At 34.9% G+C, this 24,543-nt stretch overlaps 1 pseudogene across 1 annotated transcript in view; it reads right to left on the bottom strand.

The window, feature by feature from the left end:
- LOC308355911 (peroxiredoxin-2-like) overlaps window positions 1–11,490 on the bottom strand; it is a 35,672-nt pseudogene extending 24,182 nt beyond the window's left edge. The window contains exons 1-2 of the transcript in view: window positions 11,407–11,490; window positions 7,616–7,755 (exon numbers count right to left, since the gene is read on the bottom strand). The product of the transcript in view is annotated as a peroxiredoxin-2-like (transcript). The remainder of the gene's footprint in view (window positions 1–7,615; window positions 7,756–11,406) is intronic.
- Window positions 11,491–24,543: the final 13,053 nt, after the last annotated feature.

Here is a 24,543-nt window from a genome sequence, read left to right on the forward strand (position 1 = left end):
TTTAGTTCAATTGACTTTCCTTGGGCTGCAGGTGCCTGTTCCTGCCACAGCTGCGCTCCACCGCTTACAGACGGAGCTCTGCCTAAGAGCTGTTTAATTCTCTAACAAGCTATCATCTGGGCCTTGCATATATTTTGAAATGAGCTACCTCAAAACACAGAGTGCAATGATATGTCACATTCAATAAAGGTCCATTCTGATTTAAATTGGATTAGTATGTCCAGAAAGCAAAAGCGGAAACTAAATGAGAGGCTTTCATGCTCTTAGACCATCTAAGCCTCTGGACTTTGATTCCGAAGCCCATGCTGCAGCACAGTCTGATTGTCATAAAATGGCAAAAATTTGTAAAACCATCCCCTTTAAAAGACTAACCAGTGCACTAAATTTTTATCAATGAAAGCATATTAAATAAAAAGGTCCATTGCTTTTTAAAGGACTGAAAATATTACCTCTACAAAGTGCTTTATGCATCAGAGTTCTTTTGTTGTAAAAGCCATCCCAAATGAGAAACAAAACACCTCTCATGTTTTGTGAATTTTCATTTCCTAGAAGAGCATTAGTTCATCTGGCATTATGAAGTAGTTTATTGTGATTTTGAGATTTTTCATTTCCCTACAGTCAAAGGAATTCCACTAAGATACTGTACTTTCTCCCTTATTGTTTGATTCTATAGTGATGGAGACTAACACGTCCAGGATGCCTTCCTTGGGCTTCAATGTCATCTAGTTTCCAGCTAGATCCACCATTGGGAGGTATTGACAAAAGGGTTGAGTATGGAGTGAGACAAGCCATAACATTTTCCCTCTTTTTATTTAGATGGTGTTTGGGGCAGTGGCTCTGTCTCCACCATGGCTCCAGTTCCGGCTCAGCAGAGCATGCACTAGATTCTACTGGGTTATCCCTGCTCTTGGGATCTTAACATCTACTGTAGTATATTGAATAATGCACTTCCCTCAAAGATTTCCACATCTTAATCCCTGGAACCTGTGACTATGCTACTATACATAGCAAAATAAACTTTGTAGGTATGATTATGTTAAAGATATTGAGACAGAGAGGTTATCTTGAATTATTTGGATGGGACACAAGTAATCATAGGGGTCCTTGTAAGACAAAGGCAGGAGGGTCAGGGGAATCAAATAATACATTGAGCTGAATGAGAATGAAATGACAACATATCAAAAGAGGTGGGATAGACTTAAAGTTGGTCAGGGAGGGAAATTTATAGCATTATATACCTATATTTAAAAATATGTATATCTAAAATCAATATTCTTAGTTTCCTTTCTCAGAAGCCTTGAACAAGAAAAGCAAAATAGAAGAGCAAAACAAGCCCAAAGGAGAATAAAAGACAAACAATAAGGTAAGAGAAGGAATAAATTAGGGAAACAGAAAAGCAATAGGAAAAAACCAGTGATGTGGTTCTTTGAAAAGATCGATAAAATTGACAAACCTCTATGAAAACTGGCCAACAAAGAGAAGACGCTAATTACTAATGTCAGGAAGGAAACGGGGGATATCATTATAGAGTCTGCAGAAATCAAAAGGATAATAAAGAAATACAAATGATATCTTCACACATAAAAATTTAACAACCTAGATTAAATGGATAAATTTTATAAAAAAAAAATCCCACCAATTACCACACTCACCAATATGCAAGAGAATATTTGTATGGTCCTGCACCTGTTAATGAAATCAAATCTGTAGTTTAAAAGCACGCCCCCCCCCTCAAAGAATTTCTAGGCCTTGATTCTTTTCCTTGAGAATTCTATCAAAAGGCTAAAGAATTGACACCAGTTGTACACACTCTCTCCAGAAAATAGAAGAGGAGATAATACAGGAGAAAGCCTTCATTTGATAAAGAACACCTTTAAAAAAAGCAATGATAATATCATACCTCAGGGTAGAAAAAGATGTTTTGGGACATCACTACAGACCATATGGATATTAAAAAGATAATAAAGGGGTAGTATAAATAACATTATGCCCACAAATTTGATAAACTAGAAGATATAGATGAATTCCTTGGAAGACACAATTTACCAAAACTCACACAAGAAGAAATAATCTATTTGAATGATCCTAAATTTATTAAAGAAATTGAATCAGTAATTAACAACCTTCCAAAACAGAAAGCATTAGGACCAATTGGGTTCACTGGTGAATTTTATTAAATATCTATGGAACTAGGGTGCCTGGGTGCCTCAGTTGGTTAAATATTTGACTCTTGACTTCAGCTCAGACCATGGTCTCAGGATCATGAGCTAAGGACCCACATGAGGCTCTACACTCAGTGAAGAGTCTGCTTGACTTTTTCTCTCTCCCTCTCCCTCTGCACCCTCCATTCTCTCTCTAAAATAAATAAATAAATCTTAAAAAAAATTTAAGGAACAACAACCAAAACAACATTAATGAACACATTATACCAGTTCTCTACAATCTTTTTCAGAGGCTAGAAGCAGAGATAATACTTTTTAACTCATTCCATAAGGCCAGAATTCCCCTAATACTAGAACCAGACAATGACAATACAAAAAAAGAACACTACACACCAATATCTCTCATGAACATTGATGTAAAAATTCTAAACAAAATATTGAAATGGAATGCAGGAGTGTATAAAAAGAATTATGCACCATGAATGAAGGGTATGTATGCAAGACTGGTTAAACATTTGAAAATCAGTTAATATTGTGCATCATAACAACAGGATAAAAAAGAAAAAAAAAAATTACATGACCATACAAATGCAGAGAAAATGATGTGGAGAAAAAGGCAAAAGAAATGTAGGAGAAAAATAATTAAATTTCCTTACAACTTTCAGCCTATTGACAATTGAGAGAGGCAGAGTGACCTTCTTCAAGGAACTCAACTGCCTCAGTGTTAATACTTCGCCAGAGGCAAAAGGCAACCTTAGTTTGACATTACCAAACTTCAGGGTCCTGTAAGCCTTCTTCAACATATAAAAATCCCTTTGGCTTCCTTTATCTCTACTCACCCCCCAAGATATATGTTAGTAATCATTCTTCAAACATATGGCTCACTATACATATCTGAAGAATCTCATGACTAATATTTTACTAGACAGTAATAAATGACTTTATCCTAACAACAGCTAGCCCCTCAAGGTCCAGAAACACTTGTTTCCAAATTCCTTAGAGACTTACACTATTCTCTAACATTTGCTAACTAAAAAAGTATATAATCAGTCATTCCTTGTAATCTCAGTGCAACTCTCTCTGTCCTTTCCCTGTGCTTTAATAAAACCACATTTTTGCACCAAAGTTGTCTCAAGAATTCTTTCTTGAATGTTCAATCCTGGACCCCAAAATTTCACAGCAGAAAACATTTGGCAAAATCTAACACAATTCATGATAAAAACTCTCAGTAAACTAGGAATGAATGAGAACGTCCTTAATGTGGTAAAGAATATCTACAAAACCTAAAACTAGCATCATACTTAATAGCAAGAAACTCAAAGCTTTCCCTCCAAGATCAGGTACAAACAAGGATACGCCCCTCACAATTCTTTTTGAATAGTCTATCAGAAGTTCTAGCTAATACAATAAGACAAGAAAGAGGATTAAATGTGTACATATTGATAAGGAAGAAATAAACAATTTTTTCACAAATAACATGATTGTCTACATAGGAAATCCAAAAGAATTGACCAAAAAAAAACAAAAAACAAAAAACCAAAAAACCTTCTGAAAACTAGTAAATGATTATAACAAAGTTGCAAAATTCTAGGTTAATATAGAAAAGTCAATCACTTTCATATATTCCACAAATGAACAAGTGGAACTTGAAATTAAAAAACACAATAGCATTTACATTAGCATGCAGAGAAAAGAAATACTTCAGGGCAAATCAAACAAAAAATATATAAGATCTATATGAGAAAAACTATAAAATTCTGATCAATGAAATCAAAAGAACTAAATAAATGAAGAGATATTCCATGTTTATGGAGAGAAAAATGCAACATTGTTCCATTTTAATCGCATTCTTGAAATGATTAAACCATAGAGATGGAGAACACTTGAGAAGGTAAGTGTCTGGCTATAAAAGGGAAACATAAGGGATCTTCTTCATGATAGAAATGTTCTATATGTTCAAGGTATCAATATCAGTTCCTGGTTGTGATATTGTATGATACTGTTGCAAGATGTTTCCATTTGAGAAAACTAGTAGAGTATACATGGGATCTCACTACATCTTACAACTGGATTTGAATCTAAAATTACCTCAAATGAAAACTTTAAGTTAAAATGATTGAGGACAAAAATGTAATATCAAATGAAGAATGATGATAAAATATAATCCTTTTCTGAGAAAAAATTACAAATAATTATTACCAACAATCTGCAGGAAAATATAATATTAGAAATTTGGGAGTGGATCCAAAATAACCTCAGATTCAGACTCTTAGTATTCAGTTTGGTAGTGCAGTACATCTGGTTTGCTTTTCATTTATTTGGTGTTTCCACTTTATTCATGGTGTGTCATCTACTTTTGTTTACTTATTTTTTTTTATTTTTTATTTAGTTATTTAGTTATTTGGCAGAGAGAGAGATCACAAGTAGGCAGAGAGGAAGACAGAGGGAGAGAGTGGGGGAAGCAGGCTCCCTGCTGAGCAGAGAGCCCGATGTGGGGCTCGATCCCAGGACCCTGAGACCATGACCTGAGCTGAAGGCAAAGGCTTAACCCACTGAGCCACCCAGGTGCCCTGTTTACTTCTTTTTAAATATCCAGTTGGATCATTCTTACTTATAACTGAAATATTTGATGACATTTAAAATTTTCTGGCATATTTCAATATGAAGTTACCATAATAGTACTTATTCTATACATTCTAAATTATTTTTGGTTCTTCTCACTGCATTTTTCTGTCTTCTTTAGAATAAATTAAATAATTTTAAAGGTTATTTCATACTTCTACTTCATTTATTATATTGTCTTTTAGTAGTTGTACTAGAGATTACACAACGCAGAAGTGACTCTTAAAATACACCATATAACATGCTTTACCACTTCAAAATATAGCAGGAACTTATAGAATTTTAAAACCATTTATGCTTTCTCTTATATTGTTTTGCTACTATCTCTTGATGCCAAATATAGTGTAAACTCAAAAGTACATTGTTATTTTTAATGGATCATTATTTTATATTTTACTTTTACCCTTAAGTTACCTTCTATAGGGCTATTCATTCCTTCCTGCAGAACTAGGCTGAATTCTGAGAATCAGGACAAGCCACTACCTTGAATAAATGAGCTGAAATTTATAGCTTATCTGAAATAATGCGAGGAAAGTAAACGTGTGAAAAGGATAAATGGAAGGGAAGAGAAAGTGGAAGAACTAATGGAACTGATAGTAAAGACCTTATGAAAATAACATCAAAGAAATTGGAATTGGTGTAAAATCAAGAGGGTGGAGAAGGAAAAAGCTGACTACACCTTCAGCAGAAAAGACTAACTGGACTCAAGGTGTTATGTAAATGGTCTACAATGTTACATATGATGACAAACTGTATTTTCTTCATAGATATATTTGTATGTTTTTAGGTGATTATTTATTGGAAACCCAAGCAGAGGAAACAAAAAATCTTGATTGAAACAGATAACTAAAAGTAGAGCTTTGTTAACCTAAACTATACAATCAGACCCAGGCGATCTGATTTTATTTGATTTATTATTTGAATCACAAACATTTTAGAAACTTGAATTATCATAATTGAACATTGCTTAAAAGTACTGATTAAAGTTTTAAACAAACATTTATCTTTTAAAATACATTTTGTACAGTATTTACAATATTTTAAAATGTAAATGCCTTTTAAGAATGTTTTAGAAGGGGCGCCTGGGTGGCTCAGTCAGTTAAGTGGCTCCCTTCAGCTCAGGTCATGATCACAGGGTTCTGGAATTGAGCCTCTCATTGGTCTTCTTGCTCAGTGGAGAGCCTGCTTCTCCCTCTCCTTCTGCCTGCTGCTCTGCCTACTTTTGCTCTCTCCCTGTCAAATAAATAAGTAAAATCTTAAAAAAAAAAACAAAAAAGGAAAAGAATGTTTTAGAAAAAAAGGAATGTTTTAGAAATTCTTGATAGAGATTTAAAGATAAAAAATGCTTTTAAAATCCATTTTTCATAAGCTTTATAAAATATTGTATTCCTTCAGAATTCTAATATAGTATAAAAACCCCCATGGAGTATAATAAAAAGATTTCTCTATAGTTCATATGTGTTTTTTTCCCCCTAACTAATGGAAAACAAATGAAATGATGAAAAAAGTCGCATTAGAGTCAGTCACACATCATAAATTGCCTTTCTTAGTATGTCACTGTATAAAATGACTTGATGTGCCCCAGGGGAGAATTCCATTAGAACACATACCCTTTCCATTCAGAACCTTAGCTTCATGAAGCAGGAATGATAGCGAAGTGTAGTAACCCCTATCTGAACAGCTTGATGTCATAATAGATGTAGGCAAGTATAGTTGGAAATCAGTGTAAAGTTATTTAAAAAAAAATGGATAACATCCCTTCTATAACAGTTGCTATATAACAAAAAGATTAACAGATTTCCAAGGTCCTATTTTCTATTATTAAAGGTCCTATTTTCTATTACTAGACTGCTTAAGAATACCCACCAATTACCTTAAAACACATACAAGTTGTTTTTTAAGTGAATGGTAGCAATATTGTGCACATTAGTTATAAAAATATTAAATTTTCTCTTTCTACAAACTCATAATATGAATGATTTAAAGTGATGGACTCAATGCCAATGAGCCTCCCGTTGAATACTGGTTTTGCCTGATTCTAAATGGTTCTCTGTCACACACACACACACACACACACAAACACGTGCACACACACACACACATACACACACACAGAGCAATTCTCTCAAAATGGAAACAAACAGAAAGCATTTCTGCATTCATACCATTTGCTATGTATTACAACTCATTTAACATATCTCCCTCCTTGGCTTTGCAGAATGATTCCCACTGGTTTGCACACCATCTAAACCCAGCAGGCACCATTCATATAGAATTTAACTTGCATGACCACATTTCACAACCTTAGTATCTTTGCTTCTATTTACTTTTCATTATAATGACTAAAACTTTTCATATTGATATTGAGCGACACTGCAATGAGACAAAATTGTGAAAGTGGCTTCCATATTGGTTTCCATTTAATTTAAGATGCTAACTAGACACAGCAGGTACCATCATTTGATCCTTTTGTCATCTGAAATGCAGTCTCTCCTTATTGGAAGCTACTTTTACAGCAATCCTTTTATCGAATGCTATTGTTTAGAAGACCCATCCCCTAGTTGTGAAAGACACAAAAATTAGAACATTACATTAGTAATATGAGTATACATTGTTAACCATCTTTATTTCTACTCCCACACCATTTCTACTCCATTTCATGGAACTTCAAATACTTTAAAGAACACTTACTCATTTTTTCCACTCCACTTGCCTACACTTTAGCTGTTGTCTAGTGACTATTTTCATGAGTATCCAATTTACTACCTTTTTGTCCACCACATATATTGGGATTCTGTTGCACAAACACATTTTCAACAGAGTAATTTTACCAGCATTTCTTACACTCTACAGTTTGAATAATCTTTTTCTTCAACTTTTTGTAGCTTCCCATGCTGGTGGTTAAACTCTGGCCAAACATCACTGAATAGAAATACAACACAACCAGACAACCACACACATACACGTGCACCTGCAGGAGAAAGAAACAGGTGAAATTAATTTTAATTGTGTATTATATTTAATACACACTAATGTATCCCAAATATTTTGGACCTTGTTGAAAATCCCTCTGTAGACAAATGACATTACTTAAAATATGTTCCATCCATTCCAAGACTAACAAGATAATCTGTCATCTATAAATACCCTGAAATTCAGGAACACCTGGGGTAATTGAGACAATTACAAGGAGAACAAAATCTATGTTCAGGCCCTCTGATAAAAAGCTTTTTGAAACAGGAACCATCTGAGCTATAAAATGTGGAATATTTTATTTCACAAGAGGAATGAGATGAATACCTAAACACTATTAACAAGAGAAAACATGTTTATTCTTTTTATTGTAATGTAATATAATTATTTTTGGCATTCCTGGGAAATGCTCATTTCTTTGAAATAATCTCAATAGAAATGATTATAGAATATGGCTCTCAAAAAAAGCGCATAGTCTTAATGAGATGTTGAAACACGCAAATTATAACAAATAAGACTATTGTTCCTTCATCTGTTAACACTTTTCTTTATTATCACATAATATTTTTCACATGTATTGTCAGTATTTTAATATTTTTGGGGGGAAGTTTCAGGAATGCCTATTACTCTTAAAGTAACTGACAGCAGCTTTTTCTCTGTGTCTCTGTTTTGAAAAATTCCAAAACTCCACGTTATAGACCTAATTTCCACATGTCCGTTATCAGTTCCCTTCTGTAACAAAAATGTTTTGCTTTATCTTTTAAACTAAGTTTGTAGTACCTTTTCTGTCAAAAATATTTTAGTATATGAGGACACAATATTTGATTTAAAAGAAACATACCTAAAAAGAGTCTGACAAAAACTGACAGTTCCAATATCTTAGTAGCTACTGAACTTCATAAAATTACAAGACTAAAATAGAAGTTAATTATAATATAACAATACAAATAATAAAATAATATAGACAGAAATATAGAAAAGACAAATAATAAAATAATATAGACAGACAAAAAAATAAAATAGACAGAAATAGGCATCTCAATTTTTAAACTCCCTTTAAGTATGCCTTTATTGAGAAATTTAAAAAATATATATGTAAATTCTGTAAAAAATGTGCATATGTACATTTCTCTCTACCTCCAGGACTAAAAAGAAAAAGCAAACTGACAATGATGTGGGAAACAGAGGCAGAAGAAAATTATTAAATTTCCTTACCTATTGACAAGCCCTTGAAATAGGCAGAGTGACTCTCCTCTAGGGACTCAACTACCCCTACCTTAAGGCTTTGCTAAGGGCAAAGGGCAATCCTAGCCTGACCAACCCCTAACCCCCAACCTGGATCCTGTAAGTCTACTTTAACAATTCCTTTGGAAACTTTATCTCTAAACCTCCGAGATAGTGTCCACAATCATTCCCAAGCATATGGCCCACTGATATACATCTAAAGGGTCTCACGGGAAGGTTTTATCACTGGTAATGAATAACCTTTTCCCCAGACAATAGCTAGCCCTTCAAGGTCCTAGAAACCTTGCTTCCAAAATTCCTTAGAGGCTTAAGCCATTCCTAATCCCCTCCCCAACTTACAGGTATATAATAGACCACGCCTCACATCCCCTGGGCAGCCGCTCTTTCTGCCCATGGGTCCTGTCCCCCTGCTTTAATAAACCACCATTTTGCACCAAAGATGTCTCAAGAATTCTTTCTTGGTCATCGGCTCTGGACCTCACCCCACTGAACCTCACCTATGTTCTAGAACTTCATCAACAAGTGGGGAGAAACGGGGTGCTTCAGGAGAGTAGCTCATCCTCCTCACCTTGATAATGCCTGAAAAAGTGACTTTGTCCACATAGGGAAAGACAAACCATTTGATCATTTCACTCGTATGTGTAATTTAAGAAACAAAACAAATGAATATAGAGGGGAGAAAAAAAGAGAGAAACAGACTCTTAACTATAGAGAAACAGACTCTTAACTATAGAGAACAAACTGATAGTTACGAGGGAGGTAGGTGGGTTACAGATGGCTGAAATAGGTGTTGGGGGTTAGGAGCACACGTGTGATGAGCACTGGATGTTGTATGGAAATGTTGAACCACTGTATTGTACACTTGAGACTAATATTACACTGCATGTTAACTGGAATTTAAATTAAAAGAAAATGAAAAAAGTGACTGTCAAAATTGTTTGTAAACATGCTAATTAATCTTCCTGATAGTTTCTAACAGAGAAAGATCATGTAAAATATTAATCTATGGAATGCTTTTAGCACAATACTTATGGCCTGTCTGGACTGCTTATGATAAACAAACCCAGAATTCATGTTTTTTTGAGACATAGCCAGTGGTGTGGCGGAGTTGGCTCAAACCGGTTCACTGAGCACCGCACCAGTCGTGTACATACTTTTCTTACTCCAAATCCACTGGTAGCTTAAAATCATCTGTGATATAGTCACATCACAAAAATTAGCATATGCTATAAATCAAGACTATTGTGCCATCAACCCCCACCCAAGAGCAAGTTGTTGAAGAGACAACAGCTGGTCATAAATGTTTTCTCCCTTATTTTGGTTCTATTTTAAAGAAACATCCCTGTCTGTCTTTCTTTCTTTCTTTCTTTCTTTTCTTTTTTTTTTTTCCTTTCTTTTTTTTTGGGGGGGGGGGGGTGTGTGCACAATGGTGGTTTATTAAGGCATAGGGACAGGACCCACGGGCAGAAAGAGCTGCTGCCTGGGTGTTGTGAGCAGTGACTGATTACAGAGTATGGGGTTGGAGGAGGTAAGGAAAAGGGAAGTTTCAAAAGGATTTTCATATGTTAAAGAAGATTCACAGGATACTTGAGGTCTTGCCATTGTCATGTTAAGGTTTTTTTTCCCTCTAGCAAGGCATTAACATAAAGATAGTTGGGAGCTTCCCGGAGGAACATTACATTCCACCAGTTTCAAGTGTCTGTCAATGGGCTGGAGGTTATAAGGACATTGAATTGTATCTACATTTCCTTCTGGAAGCTAGTTTATTGATAGAAATGCTTTGTTCTTGTAGATTGCTAAAACATTTGTAAAGTGAGGGAGACTCAGGATTATGAGCTCTATTTGTTTTTCTTTCCTTAGGTTTAGGGCAACCGGGGTGCCTGAGGAACATCACATATATCTCATGGGGGGTGGAGGTGGCAGTGGTGCTGGGGTGGAGTTGTGGGGTGTCAGCTTCTGCTTTGTCATCAGCTTGCCTTCTGTTCCCTCATCATTTTGCCCCTGAACAATTTTGTCCCTTAAATCTAAAGTTGTTGAGGATGGAAAGTCTCATCTTCTGTAATGTCTTCCTGCTCAATAGGGGGCATAGAGATGTCTCCAGCTGCCTTCTCCTTTTGTAACTCCACTATACATTTCCCAACTGACCAATATTGACACCTCCATCTTTCAAAAGAATTCCTTCTCCCTTTATGTTTGAACTAAGTAAGCACATCTTCTGTTTTGGTCATTGTTTCTCATATGTTATCCAGAGAATTTGCTACTCTTCCTATAGCCCATGCTTCTAATCCCCATTGGATATAGCCTGTTAGAAAATGATAAATTCATCTAAGTAATCACTGGAGTAGGAAATGGAGATATTTCAAGACCCAAGGAACCCCCTTTGTGTAAAACGATTGCCACATACATCACTTAGAGACCTGTTGTTTGGAACACGGAGCAGGAAACAAGGAAGAATTGGGAAGCTGTATTGATGGTCTTCAGATTCCATGACACCCCACCACGAAGGCCTTTTACGTGTATCTTTTGGATAATTAGGAAAGTTTGAAAATGGGTAACATCATTCATTCTTGGAGCCAAATGTGACTATTTGGCTCAGGATATTTTCAACAAATAGTGAAGAATGAATACATTTAGTAGCATGCGCTGTTCCAACTTCTACCTGGCGGTTTCTCCACTTGCCCCTCAAAAACCAAAAAAGGAGCAAGAATCTGAAGAATTAATAACAACTACAGAACGTTTTGAAAAATCAATAAATCCGTCAAGGCTCCTTGGAAGCAGTCAGTATCGTGGACTGGAGTATGTAGGTGTCAGAGGACGGAGCTGGCTGTGAGGCAGCACTGAACTGTCAAGCTGTAGAACGACACCGCTGCTCTGTTTTTGGCTTCCACAATTCGGTATGAAGATAATTAAGGTTTTAAGCTGCACCAACAGCACAAGCCATTAGTGGCTAAAGGACAAGATTAAGGCATTGTAAGAGCCCTGCTGAGGTAAGGATTTAATAAAAGAAGGTGACAGTTGATGCCATCAACCTTTGGAAATTAACTTGACAAAAACTGTTTAATTCCAAACCCCAAAGCTTTGACCAAGGATGAATCTCTGACCAAAGGAACTGCCTGCTGCAGATGCAAAGAGAAATAGACATGGGGTAGGACTTCCAAGATGGCTGAGCAAAGAGGTCAGCACGTCCTCTCCCCAACAAGCAAGAAAAAGATTGGGCAAAGTGGTCAGAAATAATCGTTTAAAGACCCAGAGAAATGGTGAGAAGGCATCTAACAATTTAGAAACATATTCAAGAATATCTTCTAAATCTCAGTAACAACAATAGGAGTATGACATTTTAACTAGGAGCTGCTCCCAGATCCATGGTGTAGATCTTCTACGTGGCCAAGCAGGGCAGAGGAGGAGGGTTAGCAGCTCTGCTCTTTGGCTGCAGGTGGTTGACTTTATTTGGGGTATGGAATGTCGAAAAAACTACATGTCAAGATCTTAAAAGATTTATCTAGGACCACCAAGCTAGTAGTGAGCCAGACCAGCTAAAAGCTTCAAGAATAATTTTATTCGGGGCGCCTGGGTGGCTCAGCGGGTTAAGCCTCTGCCTTCGGCTCAGGTCATGATCTCGGGGTCCTGGGATCGAGCCCCGCATCGGGCTCTCTGCTCAGTGGGGAGCCTGCTTCCCTTCCTCTCTCTCTGCCTGCCTCTCAGCCTACTTGTGATCTCTGTCAAATAAATACAATCTTTAAAAAAAAAAAAAAAAAAGAATAATTTTATTCTACTCAGTCCTGTCTCAATTTCTTGTAATGCAAACCTTAGCATGGGGCATCTCACTTAATTTTTCCAATTTTCTCAAACTCCAGATTCTAAGACTGATTCCTTTTGAACATCAGTCTACAACCACAAAACGTCTCTTAGAAAATCTCTCATTTCTTTCCTTGCAGCTTTCAAACCTCTTACTTTACCTCACTCCATCCTTTTCTTAGATTATCCCTGGTAGCTTGTAGAAATATCCAGTATACTGAATCAGACTCATTTTGTTGGTGCTGTTGTTTTTCTAAACTCCCCGATGCTACAGCTACTGTAGGTAAATAGTCTTGAGTCTCAATATAAAAGAGACCACGGTGCAAACAACCATTGTAGAAAGTATAGCACGTCCACATTGCCCATTGGAGGAGTGTGTCACCATTGCCTTCTAAGCCTGGCTCCACGGCTCAGCTAATCCTGCACCTCAAGATCTATTGCTTCTCATACTGACTTAATTTCCTGTTAGCAATGTTATAAAAAAATAATATGCATCGGCTTGAAAGTTACAGAAAACACAATTTTTACTGGTATAAATAATAAGTGGATCAAAGTTCAAATATGTTTCAGTCAAAATTTTCTGTGTTTTTTACCGTGTATTACTTAGCTCTCTTCTCTGCCATATATCCATGTTTGTCCTGATAACAAACTGGTTTCAGCTGCTCATGTGCCATATGAAACTCAGAGGGAATGTGTCCAGACATGTGTCCAGAGACTTCTATCACTGATCGGGATCACAGATGACCAGTCTTAGGTCCTGTGAAAGAATATACACTATCAGTTTAGGGTTTAGTTATTGGGAGCAATGATGCATGTCAGAGGAGGAAGATTTGCTCCAACTGATTTCTTCCAGAAAAAAAAAAAAAAAAAAAAAGCAAAGCTATAAAACAAAGGGATAAAGTTTCACAGGGGAGACCCTAGGTGCTATTAGAAAAGAAGAGGGTGAAGAGATTCTGTGGTGCAGACAAAGCACAGAATGTACTCTATGCCCTGATTTGTGCTTTCTTTCTTTCTTTTTTTAAAAGATTTACTTATTTATTTTGAGAGAGATTGAGAGAGAGAGAGAGAGAAAACAGGAGAGGCAGAGAGAGAGGAAGGGAAAATCTCAGGCAGACTCCACACTGAGCATGAAGCCCCACACAGGGCTCAATCACAGGACCCTGAGATCAAGACCTGAGCTAGAACCACATAGGTGCCCCCATGTTTTCTTCATGATGGAGTAGAAAGCAACATAATACACCTGAAGTAAGAAAAAAAAAAGTTACTCAAATTTAAGAAAGTTTGTATTTTATAAAGCAATTTTATAACATTCAGACTTAATCTAAATTTGTATTTGCTAATACTAATGCTTTTAATTTTGTATGCTCCATAAAATAATTTTAAAATTACACTAATACGTATTTGATTCAGAGATGCAGCAGTGTTATTACACCATTAATTTTGCCATTTACACTATATCAGTAGGTTAATAGAGGATAGGCCTAATATAGCAAAACAAAACATAAAAGATAAGTCAGTCTTAAGATTTTAAAGAGTAAGCTTTTGAGAAGTGTAAGCAAAACATGATTTAAGTGAACTCTAAAGTTTAAATTTATCTCAACATGAAGAACACCTAGTTCCCATGCAAAAGCCATTAAGAATGAAGAATAACTAAGGAAAGTGTTTTCATTCTTTTATAAAATCAGAGGCATTCAGTCAGGTTTGGAAATGATATAAATTAAAGATGGAATTTTCTGTTTGCTTTTATATAAAGAATGCAATAAAATAAATTGAAATGTAATAAAATTAAAGATGCTATACATAAAGAAAAAAAAAGGTATCAAAGTATTATATCATACTAAACCTACAGTAAGTGCTTCCTAAATAAATGAATGAACCTAAGTTGCTTTTGTTTAATTTTATACTATCCCAAGTACATAGTCATTTTTATTTTTATTTTAATGAGAAAACAAAACTCTGGAGGACGAGTTATATTATTTAGTGAAGATCATGTATAAACACTATTTTATTTTATTTTTCTTTTAATTTTTTTAAAAGATTTTATTTATTTGACAGAGAGAGACACAGCAAGAGAAGGAACACAAGCAGGGGGAGTGGGAGAAGCAAGCTTCCCGCTGAGCAGAGATCCCAATGTGGGGCTGGATCCCAGGACCCTGGGACCATGACCTCAGTTAAAGGCAGACGCTTAATGGCTGAGCCACCCAGGCGCCCCAAAACACTATTTTAAAAGAAAAAAATCTCAGAGTACTACTATAATTTAGGATGTCCTTTTTGTGTTTGCATATCCAATTACAATACTTTGCAAGAATTTCTCTTGGGGGCTTTGTGGGAACAGATGAAATGCTTTTAAAACCCTAAGGTGATTTTTGGGGAGGACTGAAGCACAACAAAGCAACTAATTATTGAAGACATAAGAAAAGTAATAATACCGAAAAAAATAGTGCATTATTGGCAAGGATATTTTCCTACATAAACTTAATTTTCATAAGGTTGGCTAAAATATATTGTGGTTTCCTGTGGTCAGAAATGTTATGCTGCTGGTGGTTTTAATAAGGTTAAATCATAATATTAATGAAGAAAATTTATATAATGCAATGGCAATAAAATTCACTTTAATTTAAGAAGAACATGTGAGACAAGATTCAATATTCTGTGCACTCATTTCTTTTTAGTTCTCAAGTTCAAGTGTTGCTTCTCTCATTTAATATAGGAAATTGACTAGATTATGTTTCTTAAGAATATGTTGAAGCATTTATCTGTCCCAGGATTTTTAATTAAATAGACCGTCTCTTACATGTTTTGCATGCAATAGTGCTTGCACACAATATTTTGGGGGAAGCATATGGTACAAACAATAATGTGAGTAGTGACCTATTGGCATTTAAAAAATATATATATTTGCTATAAGCCTATAAATTGCAGAATTCACTGTCAGCTATGATAACATGGGTGTCCATATCAAGTAGTAAAATTTCTAGAAATTGCTCTGAAAAGCAAGCTGAATACTTAAGGATTTCTACACTTACAAAACAGAGCTGAAAATAAAGGCTATTGTTTTTCTATGTACAATTAGAATCTTTTCTGCTCCATATGGAAAGAAGTTGAATTTGAAAGAAGTTGAATTTGAAGTTGAAAGGTAAAAATAAATAAATAAATAAATAAATAAATGAATGAATGTAAGAATAGCCTTAAGGTTAAGTCAAGTTCTCAGAAACCTCTAATGGTTGTATGGTGCCAAAACAGTGTCTTTGAAGGAAATTATGAAAATCACCTAGGTCAAATATTTACAATGTTTGCAGAAGAGGGTAGTAGATGGTATTTTGAATGAGGAATGCTGATGATAAATGATTAACAGGGTAATAACAGTTACAGTATTTGGAGTGGTTTTCACAGAGAGGATAAGTATGACAGTGAATCCCCAGTGAGTGATTAGAATACTCATAGACAGAGTGAAAAGGGAACTATTTTTCTATAGTTAGAGAAAGAGATGAAAATTAAAGATATTCACCAGGTATTGAAGGAAATTTGAGTACTGATAAGACTGGAGATCAGGATTTCATCAATTTATTCATTCAACACATATTTAGGGTAAATACAGTAAATGCACAACATTGTGCATAATCTCTATAGGTGATACAAAAATGAATACTACCTAGTCGCTGGGTAATATAAAAAAAAAGGGAGAAGAATTATTGGAAAAAAGCAAGTATATGATATACAACAGGGGTCAGAAAATATGCCCTGTGAGCCAAATACAGACCACCAGTTTTTATAAATAAAGCTTTACTTGGCATACAACAATGTTCATTCATTTACGAAATGTCTATAGCTGCTTGCATACTACAATGACAGAGTTGAGTCATTTTGACAAAAACCATATGGCTGACAAAGCCCAAGATTTTCTCAATCTGGGCTATTCCAGAAACAGCTTGCCAACCATTAGCAATAAAATATAAACAGTTTTCAACAAGCCAGAATTGTGAGTGCCTTAAGGGCAGTCCAAAGAATATTATTTCAATCATTGGATCACTAAAAGCTTTTGATTGGTGTGTTAGTCTCCTTTGGCTACACAGCAAATTACAACAGAAACAACAAATCACAACAAAAAAACCAACAGAAATTTATCTTGTCATAGTTCTGCAGGCTAAAAGTCCAAAATCAGTAACAGAGCCAAAATCAAGGTTTTGGCAAGACTGCACTCCCTCCAGAGGCTCTAGAAGAGAACCAGTTCCCTTTCTTCCAGCTTCTGGTGGCTGCCAGCATTCCTTGGGCTAAGCCACATCACTCCAGCCTTTAAGGCTAGGACCTTTGAATACCTTTCTGCTTCATCTTTACATCACCTTTTCTGTGTGTGCTTGCATATATGTGTGTTTCTGTGTGAAATCTCCCTCTGTCTCTCTCTTATAAGGATACATATAATAGAATTTAGGAGCCACATGGATAATTCAAGATAATCTTTCCATCTCGAGACCCTTAACTTAGTCATATTTGCAAAGCCTTGCCAAATTAAGTAGCATTCACAGGTTCTAGGAGATTAGGATATGGATATATCTTTTTTTGTTGTTGTTGGGAGGGGGATATTTTTCAGTTAAATAGATAACATCAGTGACCTGAGAAAAGTAACATGTTAATCTAGTGACCAAGGAGAGTACTGATCAAGGAGAGTGAAGTGAGACTCTAAGAAGATAAAAGGAATGATAGACTATATTGTAGTAAATACAACGCATGTGCTAATGGCTGAAATATGGTTTTGAAAATGTGAATGAAGGGCACCTGGGTGGCTCAGTGGGTTAAAGCCTCTGCCTTTGGCTCAGGTCGTGATCCCAGGTCCTGGGATCGAGCCCTGCATCCGGCTCTCTGCTCATCGGGAAGCCAGCTTCCTCCTCTCTCTCTGCTTGTCTCTCTGTCTACTTGTGATCTCTGTCTGTGAAATAAATAAATAACATCTTAAAAAAAAAAAAAAAAGAAAGAAAATGTGAATGAAAAGGAGAGAGATGTCTTTGTAACTAAAAAGAAAAATTTAGTGATAGTATTTTATATTTTACTACATTTTAATCTTTATAGATACAATTCCATTGATTTATTTAATCGAAGGATCATCACTACTCATTGTCTAACCTTCTCCCTCTTAATCTGAATAATAGCTATAAGAATAACAATTGCTATATGAGTAAGGAATGTTACTAATAAGAGGTAGATTAAGATTATGGAGATAATTTTTTTAAGGTTGAGATTCATTATTTTAATCAAAATTTTACTAAATCAGAATGATATAGGTAGTTAGGTCTTAAAATATGGAATACTCAGTAGAGGAGTCTATGGTCTAGAGATTTTAAATAATACTCTTGTTCTCCAGTCCAAACACAAGTCTTCTATTTCAGAAACAATTTTTTTCATGGTCTCCTAAAATAAAAGCACTGTGATATTTCCCTCTCTCTCTCTCTCTTTTTTTCTTTTTTTGGTCTATTGATATGCCCTAACACCTGCAAAGATTAGTCCAAATAGTTGATTGACTAACTGAGGGAATGAAAGACTCAATCAAACTGGACTTGAGCTAGATACAAGATTCGGGATTTGGAGCTGCTATTGTCATGGAATCAGATATTTGTGAACCTTAGCAGAGAAGTATATTCTGCATGTGGGAAGGATATGGAACACTGTGGGCCAGAAGACAGACTATGGTAGCCAACTTCCACAATGACCCCCACAGTCCTTTCTTCAATAAACATGTATTGTTTTAAGCTACCAAAGTTCATGTAATTTTGTTATGTGGTAACAAAATTTTTATAAGTAAAAATTTTAGATATATATTTGCATGTATATTTATATGCACATGCATGCACATAAGCATGTTAATACAGAATTTTTAACTAACCAAGTTCAATCTAAAGTTATATAAAATTAATCATGCATAGAACTATAAGGATATTTCAGGAAGGAGTAGTCTTTCTAAATATTTAAACATATTATAAAATCACAATATTTAAAACAGAGTGATTCTGGTACAAAAAGAAAAACCAGTGAACAGAAGAAAGGCAAGTTCAGAAATACAGTAAATTTGACATTTCAAATAATTGGAGGAAATATGAATTTTTTAACAGATTTTATGGATCTATTAGAAACTTGGGGAAACAAAATTTAATTCTTACCAAATATCAAATTCAGTTATAGTGTATTAAAGATTCACTGTGGAAAATTAAATTGTAATAATTAAAAACATAAAGAGAAGGTCTACTGTTTTCTTGTCATTGTTTGAATAATTTGATAATTTAATTACCTTAATAACAATAATTTTTATGGCAAAAAGGACTAAAAAAAGGACTCAAAATTAGGAAAACAAAAAAATAAAAAATAAAAATTTGATTACAAAATTTAGACCTATTTGGCAAAGCCCAATCACAAATAAACTATTATCAAGTTTTTCAAAAGGCAAAAACAACAAGATAGACTCAAAGAAAATTTCAATCCATTCCTCAGGCAAAATGACAATTTTAATATTAGGTTGATATCTATGAGATTTCTCTTATTGCAGACCAAGAAATCAAATATCAGTAATTTTTATTATATATATTTCATAGCTAGCTAGATGATAGATAGATAGATGTGTTCCTGAAAATCACTATGATCAATTTCAATAATGCAATTGGGGAAGAAAATGGAAATGATTCTTAATCCTTTTATGAAAAATCAAACATAAATCATTCTTAATTTAAAAAAGTGTTAAATTTCCATCACAATGAGAAAGAAATGAAAGAAATGCTAAATTAAAGACACAATTTTTACCTTAGTATGTTCACAGATATTAATAACTTACTCTTGCTGGGTAATTTTCATATGTTTGTGGGAATGAAATTGAACCTTTATGGAGCAGTCATCAAGAATTCCTATCAAAACTGAGGTGTAACTTTTCATCTAGATATTTCATAATCAGTTCTTTTCCTATAGATATAAATGAATGTTTGAAAAATAATGTATATATAATATTATTCATGGGGAATTTTTTTCTTTTAAAAAATACTAGAAGCAATATAATATCCAGAGCTCCATGAATCCCACCAGATACATGAAATTTCTCCATAATCATTAAAGGAAAAAACTACATATATTCTAGTGTAGGAAGATCTATAAGAGAGAGTATTAAGTATAAATAGCAAGTGTAGACAATATGTATAATTTAATGTACTTTGTCTCAAACAAAACAAGCAACAACAAAACTATAGTATATATAAATTTACTGTGTGATTCATAGGATAGAGGTCAAGAGTTAGAAAGAAGGTCATATTAGCAACTGTCTCTGGGAACGAAATTGGGGATCAAAATTCAAGAGAAATATATCTTAGCGCTTGTGAATTTTGTAACATAGGCATTAACTACTAAGAATTAAATAAATACTCCAAACTAAAAATAAAATATGTAGGGTTCGAATGAAATGTATCAAATGTATATAGTGTTCAACTGCTAAATAAAGAAATGGTTTCATATTTTTAAACAACCCCCTTAGGATTTTTAACATAAAATATATGTATTTATATATCCATTAAAATACAGCTCCATGTCATAAATACTTCTCTTCAGAGCAGGAGAGATAAAGGATGTGACCCATAAAGAGTAATTTTTCTCATGAAAAATTAAATTGTCAAAATTAATCTAATTTTCATTTTTAAAAGGAAAAAGAATAATTAATAACTATTTAGATTACTTATTAATGAAAGAGAAAGGTCTTTGCTCCTAATTAAACTTTGAGAAGTTATGCATTATTATCACCTAATATTTCAGTAAGAATAAGTGTCAAAAAGAAATGAAATGAGAGAAACAAGGGGTGGAAATGAGAATTGACTCCTTAAACGTGGATGGCAGCCACATCATTCAATGCCATCACAGCATACTATCACTGCGGGCTGTTAATTAATTTGAACGTTTTGTGCTAGCCTTTAAAACTGACCATTTTAAAAACACATATGAGTGACTTCAACTTCAGATATGTCATTAACACATTTTAGCTTTCTTTTTGACATTAGAGCAGTATAATAAACTAACTTATTTGGACAATTTATTCTATACATCTGTGTCCTAGAAGCCAAAAAGAAATGGAAAAACAAAAACAAAAAGAATGAAAATCATAGAGGTTAAAGTTATCGAAATAAATTCAGAGATATTCCTTTAAAAGAGCATCTTTAGGAATGTTTTAGTCTGCAACACTAATAAGTATTCCACTGAAATTGTTATGTGGGAAATAGAGCCAAATATCAAGTGATGGAAACCTAAATGTGTATTAAGAGATTTCCATGAAGTTACTAAATTCAACTGTAGTGAAGTGAATTATGAATTCAACTATACATTTTTGTCAGTAAAATTGAAAAAGGAAATAATGATAAAAGATGAATAATAAGTATGTCTTACAGAGAAAAATATGACTTTGAAATTAATACATCAGATTATCCAATAATGTCATACAAAGGCAAATTACACTGAGGAAGTACTTGTGTGGAGAAGCTAATTTTCCCCATCTTTTTTATGATTATTGTGGTTATTCACACTCTGCATTCCTGTTTCTTATTGAGGTCTTTAGCACAGTCTCTCTAATCATACATCTTTTGAACTACAAGGAAAAAAAAAAACAACTGAGTTCATAATACAGCTATTCACCTGGCTCCTTTCACCATAGTTCCAGAGAGCTAATTGAGTGTGACACCCCTTTTCTGCTTGGAAGACACTGCCTGCTGTCAGCATGATTTCACTCCTTATAAAATTGTCATTGTGGCTTTGCCTGTCTCTTTCAGAAAAGATACCCTGTCTTGAAGGGGGCCAAGCCAGAAAATCATCTTTTTTTTTTTTTTCATTTTATTTTATTTCTTTTCAGCATTCCAGAATTCATTGTTTATGCACCATACTCAGTGTTCCATGCAGAAAATCATCTTGATAACACATTTGAGATTTATGGTCCCTCTTTGAATGTATGAGGACTGGAATGATTATATTAAAACTTAGTTCCTTCAGAAAGACAGATGATTAGATCGATAGATAGATAGATGATAGATAGATAGGTAGATAGATAATAGATGATAGATGATACATACATACATACATACATACATACATACACACAAACACACACACACACTATTTGGAGATTTCACAATATTGCATGGAAATATTCTACTACAGCAAGTTTCTCAAAATGTATTTCCCAAGCCAGAGGTGTCACCATCAGCATCTTTAGGGAGCTTGTTAGAAATATAAATTATTAGGCTACACCCCAGATGAACTGAATCAGAATTTCTGGGGATGACACCCAGTCATCCATCCAGTGAGAAACTCTTCAAGTGTCTGATACATATTCAAGTTTTGAGAAATAAATTGAAAAGAAATAGCCTGGGATTGTAGGAAAATAACTGAGCTCTAGAATGGGTAGTACCTCATTGTGAGTACTTGCTCTTCTAATGGAAGTAGTTGATTATAATTGTTTAATATCTTGGTGTTTGTGAATCTATCAACTGTGTTAAAATTCTGTCCATCAATTAAAGCTTGTGAAAGCTGAAGCAAGATACTCAATACATTGGTTCTAATTTTTATCTTCTGGAATGAAATCGTAAGTGTAGTCTTTAATGGTTGTTTAATAAGGACTTAATATATTCTAGTTATTGTATTTTGGTTTTAGTATTATTGATATTGTATGTTCTCTTATGACAAGTGCTTCATCTTCTGTGTACCAGTCTCTTGTATGAAAAAAAAACGAACAAAAACCAAAAAACAAAAAACAAAAAACCAAAGTGTAACAAAAATTTGGAAAATAATGCCTACCTTGGAAGAAGTACTATACAGATCAAATCTGAAAATGCATGGTGCAGCATTTAAGACTGGTCCAGACTTCGGTACATAAACAATTCAGGGTGACTTTTTATTTGTTTGAAATTATAATTTTTTTAACTTGCTTTTACCTTTTGAATGCTTTCATAGCTAAACATTAACTTTAGCACTTTCTTCACTTTCTCTCTTGCTCCAAGTCAGTTACTATTTGGCATTCTTCATTTAGCCGTAGAATGAAGAACGGGTCTCTCAAAATGACTATGCCCCAGGCTGAGCTGCTGACTGGCATACTATTTTGCCTTCCCCCAGCCAAGACTGCCCCTCTCTCAACTACTTAGTAAAAGGTCTTTGCTTGTTGAGGCAGAACTTTCATGACTCGATGATTCTCTTTCTCTTCATCTTATCTTTCATATGTGATCTTTCTAATTTTTTCCCCTTTATTTAAAAATATATCCAGAACCCGAGCACATCTCACTACCTCTACTCTGGCCTTAGGGACCATCATCCTCCCTCACCTGTTTCTTCAACAGCCACCTAACTCACGTCCACTGTTAGGCTGCTGTCCTCCTTTAGTCACTTGCCAATACAGAAGCCAGATTGATGTTCCTAATGAGTAGGCCATATCCCGTCTTTCCTCTCTTTAAATACCAATTGTTCCCCATCTTACTCGGAGATAGAACGAGTCTCCCAACTCAGGGCTTCGCAAACCATCTGCGGGGCAAAGAAAAATTCCCTCCCCCACCCATCCAAGTTTTCATGGACCAATGCTTTTGTAAAATTAATAAATTTTTAAAAAATGAATTCATAGAGATTTTTAAAAAATCAAACTAATAAACGCTTGGATGCCATAGGAATGTCAAATAGCCATAAAAATGTTTAAACACTTTTTTTTTGACCTTTATTTTATTTTATTTTATTTATTTATTTGACAGAGATCACAAGTAGGCAGAGAGGCAGGCAGAGAGAGAGATAAGGAAGCAGGCTCCCCGCTGAGCAGAGAGCCCGATGTGGGGCTCGATCCCAGGACCCTGGGATCATGACCTGAGCCAAAGGCAGAGGCCTTAACCCACTGAGCCACCTGGGCACCCTGTTTAAACACTTTTAATATCTGTATTTATCTTGGCACTAATTCATGGACCACTTTTGGAACAGCCCTGTAGCAAGCAATCTGTCCATACTCCTGTTTGGCCTCATCTCCTACAGCTCTTTCCCCTTGTTCAGTCTAACTGCTGTGTGTGTCTCCTTCAGAAAAGCAGTCACATTTCTTCTAGACTTTTGCCTTTGCTAATGTCTCCACTTACAGTTTTTTCTCCCTGAAGTCTGCATGTGTAGATCCTAACTTGCTTTATTAAAAGGTCAGTTTCTTTCTTTCTTTCTTTCTTTCTTTATTTTTATTTTTTTTTAAGTTTTTAAAGTTTTTTTTTTTTTAATTTATTTGACAGAGAAAGATCACAAGTAGGCAGAGAGGCAGGCAGAGAGAGAGGAGGAAGCAGGCTCCCTGCTGAGCAGAGAGCCCGATGTGGGACTCGATCCCAGGACCCTGAGATCACGACCTGAGCCAAAGGCAGAGGCTTTAACCCACTGAGCCACCCAGGCGCCCCAAAAGGTCAGTTTCTCATTGAATCTTTTTCCTGGTTGCCTACCTAAAATTGCACTACCCTAAACATTTCTTGTCCACTGCCTCTGTTCCTCCTTCCCACTTATCACTATTACCGTAAGGAGTTTTTGCCTACTTATGCTGTTTATTGTCTGTCTCTTCAATCAGAATGTAAGCTCCATATAGAGTAGAAATTTGTGTGTTTGTTCATTGCTGTGCCCACAGTGGCTAGAAATGTGCCCGATGCAAAGTAAGTGTTCAGTACATTTTCACTGAATGGTGAAGGGATAAATAAATGATATTATATTTCTAATAGCATGCAGATCCTAAAATTGTCATAAA

This window comes from Martes martes, assembly GCF_963455335.1.
Source record: "Martes martes genome assembly, chromosome: 15".
Lineage (NCBI taxonomy): Eukaryota > Metazoa > Chordata > Mammalia > Carnivora > Mustelidae > Martes > Martes martes.